Source organism: Talpa occidentalis, unplaced genomic scaffold, assembly GCF_014898055.3.
Source record: "Talpa occidentalis isolate TD23 unplaced genomic scaffold, MPIMG_talOcc4v2.1 talOcc4.805, whole genome shotgun sequence".
In the NCBI taxonomy this organism is placed as follows: Eukaryota; Metazoa; Chordata; class Mammalia; order Eulipotyphla; family Talpidae; genus Talpa; species Talpa occidentalis.
In genome coordinates, this window is record NW_023605201.1 from 18171 (window position 1) to 22905 (window position 4735).

At 42.3% G+C, this 4735-nt stretch overlaps 1 non-coding gene across 1 annotated transcript; it reads left to right on the forward strand.

The window, feature by feature from the left end:
* The first annotated feature begins 824 nt into the window (after positions 1–824).
* Positions 825–931, forward strand: LOC119235029 (U6 spliceosomal RNA). The gene has a single exon (XR_005122775.1). It is a non-coding gene; the product is annotated as a U6 spliceosomal RNA (small nuclear RNA).
* The last annotated feature ends 3804 nt before the right edge of the window (positions 932–4735 follow it).

The window sequence follows — 4735 nt, forward strand, 5'->3', positions numbered from 1 at the left end:
AAAAGTTCCTGGATACAAGATCAACAAATGAATATGAATTATATTTTTTTCCAAAGATTGATTTATTTATGCATACAAGAGCTGGGGTACGGGCCAGAGGTGTGGGGGGTGAGAGGATTCACCAGAGACAGAGTGGGGAACAGAACAGGCAGATTCACCGAAGTGCACTGCTGAGGGGAGCAACGGGTGCAACAGGAGAGGTCTGCTGTGACATGTGGGTAGCTCCCTGGCCGGCTGGGAATCGAACTCGTGCTGTAGTGGCTGCAGATAGCTTCATAGGTTGCGTCTTAACCCCTTGCTCCACCAGGGAGGCCCAGAATTATATTCTTACCTACCAATATCAAACATATCATGTTAACAAGATTCCTTTGATTATAAGAAACCGAAGGATTTGGGCAGGCTTCACTGACAAATTAGTGGGATGATAGGATTCAAGTCCTGCAGAACCACACAAAGGTGACTTCAAGAAGCACCTCTTTAGGGCCTCCCGGTAGCGCAGCAGTTGAGTGCAGCACTGTGAAGCTGTCCACAGCCTCTGCAGCACAGGTTCGATTCCCAGCTGGCCAGGGAGATTCCCACATGGCTCAGCAGACCTTTCCTGTCTGGCCCACTGCACCCCTCAGCAGTGTATTTCAGTCCTTCTGCCTGTTCTGCTCCCTGCTCTGTCTCTGGTGAATTCTCTCACACTCCTGCGCCTCTGGCCTGTACCCCAATGCTTGTATAAATAAATAAATCTTAAAAAAAAAAAAAGAAGCATCTCTTTAATGTAGAGTAACCAAATAAGGGATCAGGAAAAAAAATAACTATAATAAAAATCAAAACCAGTGCTCGCTTCGGCAGCACATATACTAAAATTGGAACGATACAGAGAAGATTAGCATGGCCCCTGCGCAAGGATGACACGCAAATTCGTGAAGCGTTCCATATTTTTAGTAGATGACTGGATCAAGAAGATGTGGTACATATATACCATGGAATATTACTCAGCATTCAAAAAAGATAAACACATGCAATTTGCAGCAACATGGATGGCACTGGAAGGATCATGCTCAGCAAAATAAGCCAAAAAGAAAAAGAAAAATACCGGATGGTCTCACTCATAGCAGGAATCTAGAAAACTTAAATAAGGGACCAGGAAAATGAATATAAGAAAGTGAAAATCAAAATCAACAAAAAACTATGAACCAGAGACACTTTTTGGGGGTGGGGGCGGGAGGGAAGGATTGGGTCAGAATGGGGCGTTTGCAATTGTATGGGGGAATATAAAAATAAAATTTAATATTTAAAAAAAAAAAAAAAAAATCAAAACCAACAGGCAACCACAAACCAGAGACATTCTGTAGGGGAGGAGGAGGGGAAAGAATCAGGACAGGGAGGGAAGAGCACAAGGGACTATGGTGATGGTGCACGGGGGAATTGTGGTGGGATTTCATGGGAAATCATACATTGCACAAAAATGAAGGATGATGTTATATATGTATATATATATATGTGTGTGTGTGTGTATATATACATATAAAATTAAAAACAAAAGAAGCACCTCTTTGATTAGATAACAAACATCAAATATCTGCAAAATTTGGTCGTTCTAGTGCCAGGTTCCCTTTTCCAGGTGTCAAAGAATGATTGTTCTTAAAACTTATGTAGCCTGGGAAGGTATGTGTATGTTTTTTAATCATTTGTACTTAATTGGGAAACATACTATAACATATTCCAACATCTGCTTTTTTTTTTAACCTGCCAGTATATCTCAAAGAGAAATTGATATTACAAATAAACCTATTAAATTCTTGTGTTTAACTTTTTGTTTTGAGATAATTGTGATCTTACAGTATTGTTGCAAGAATGATACAATGAATTCCAAGTATACCTTCACCAGAGTCTCCAAATACTGGTTTGACTGCATCTGCTTCATATTTGCTTTATTACTCCCCTTTTCTTCCCTTCTTCATGTCTGTCGTTTTCCTGAACCATTGAAGAACATATTACATATATCAGGCCCCTTCATCCCAAAATACTTCATCCCAAAATACTTCAGCATGTATTTCCTAAGAACAAGGGCATTCAGAGCCCAATTTTATGAAATCCAAACGATTCAGCATAGATATAAAGCTATTCCTATATACAATCCATATTCACCAGTCCCAATAATGTTATATAGCAATTTTTTTTTCAGATCCAAGATCCAATCCAGAATTAGGTATATTTGTCTTGTTTCTCTGGTTTCTTCTAAGCCTAGAATAATTCTCAGCTTTCATTTTTCTTGACATTGACAGTTTTGCAGTTTTTCTTTAATTCCCGCATTCATTTTACTTGATGCGCATTTAAGAAAAGACAAAATAGATTAACCCTCAAAATTTCTTTCTTTTACCTCCTCCCTTCATTTGTCCAGATTCTGAGTTAATTCAAAGGAAGAAAAGGCTGGTTTGAGAGGTCTTAAAGACCACTTCCACAAACAGCCTTCTATCGCTTTTGTTCTCTGACCCCAATATCCAGACAGAGACCTGGGGACAGGGGATTCCTCTCTGCATAAGTGATTTTTAAGCACAGTTTACTGTGAAGAAAATGAGGGCTCAGGAGATGTTGTGAGCTCTACTGCTTCTCAGCTTAGACATTCTTAGACGATAAGCCCTTTATACCTTGTGTGGCAGTAGTGTGTGTGTGTGTGTGTGTGCGCGTGTGTGTGTATGTGTGTATGCGCACACACCTATACCCCTTTGCACAATAGTTGATGACCATGAAGGGAAAGATTGCAGTCTATCCCAATGCTGTGCATTTCTGAAAGCAGCAAAATTCAGCTGCCTCCATCCCCAGAGTGAGAAAGAGTCCCTTGGGTGCTGGGAAAGGTTCGGTCACTAGGAGGGTGCCCAGGATGAGTGCCCAAAAGGGCCAAATTGCCACAGTTCCACTGACTCAGGAGAGGTAAAGCTTTTATGTCTGTGTCTAATACAGAAGAGAAGCTGAATGATGGAGGAAGAAAGTTGTATGTTCCCTTCATTCTCTGAAATCTAATTTTTTTGAAGTTTTTAGTAACCAAGTAGTATCTCCTGGCAACATGCTAGAATCTTGAGGGTGAATGGAAAGGATTATGATGTATGGAAAAGTCCAAGCTGGACTGGAGACTGAAGTACAGATGAAATCAGTGTGCAGATACTGAAGGGGAGAAAAGCCATTGTTCATCACAAACAAAAAGAGCCAAAGCAAAAGGCTCAAAGAAGAAATGATGTTGAAAGGATTAAACGTAGTTCCTGAATAGAAGTGAAAGTCCATCACTGCTCCACTAAGATGACTTCGCGGCAGCCTTGCCCCTCAGATGACTTCCGTGTCTACTATGTCCTGTGAGCATCTGTCTAGCACGGCTTTCTAATAAGCCTTCTGATAAGCTCAGTTGGGATTAGGGTTGATGGGAAGGGGCCATTCTCAAAGGCTTTAGGGACACAAGGGTCTCCTCAGGTTTGACCCATTGGAATTCCCCCCACAGGAAGGGAAGACCTTATTTATATCCAGGTAATTGACATTCCTAAAGAGTCACAGTCCAGGGCCTCCCACAGCATCGGTAAATATAGTGAAAGTGACCAACAGTGAATATTTCACTTTTTCAAAATTATAAATAGCTGCTTCATGGACACCCATTTTTAAATGCTGTACATGGAAAGAAAAATCATAAAGAACATAGACATTGGGCTGCCTGGTGCAATGGTCACATCACAAAAGGAAGCTCCATGTGAGCCAAGGAGGACTCCTGGGTAGTGCACTGTGTCCTCTGCAGGTCCAGGGGCTTCACACTTATTCTTTACCTCACAGTAAAGGACATCCTAGATGTCACTTTTAGAAATGTTTAGGTTACCATTTTTTTTTTATAGAGGCATGTTTATTTATTTATTTGTTTATTTGTTTGTTTGTTTATACAAGCACTGGGTACAGTCAGAAGCGCGGAGGGTGAGAGAATTCACCAGAGCCAGAGCGGGGAGCAGAGCAGGCAGAAGGACTGAAGTACACTTCTGAGGGGAGCAGCGGGCGGCAGGAGAGGTCTGCGCGCCATGTGGGACCCTCCTCCGGTGGCCGGGGAGCAGCCGGGATTGAACTGGCGCCGCCAGAGGCCGCGGGCAGCTTGGCAACCCAGCGCTCAACCACTGCGCCACCGGGGAGGCCCAGAAATGTTTAGGTTACCATTTACTAACTATGTAGTAAGTGTCACACACCTTGTACCATTTAATCTAATCCTCACAAAAATCCCCGAAATTCAGGGTAGCATTATTCCTATTATATAGCTGGAAATAAATATGAGCCCCAGATCGTATAAGTAGTAAGAGTCAGGATTTAAATGAAGATCTATGTTTTTATAAAGTCTGTGTTCTTAATCTTTCTCTCCCTCTATGTGTTTGTGTATTTGTATGTATATACTTGTATATACATGTATAATATACACACATTAATCAAACACATTTTAAAATATTCTTTTTTTTTTTTAATAGAGGCATGTTTTATTTGTTTATTTGTTTGTTTGTTTATACAAGCACTGGGTCAGAAGCGCGGGAGGGTGAGAGAATTCACCAGAGCCAGAGTGGGAAGCAGAGCAGGCAGAAGGACCGTAGGACACTGCTGAGGGAGCAGCGGGAGGCAGGAGAGGTCTGCGCGCCATGTGGGACCCTCCTCCGGTGGCTGGGGAGCAGCTGGGGATCGAACCGGCGCCACAGAGGCTGCGGGAAGCTTTGCAACCCAGCGCTCAACCGCT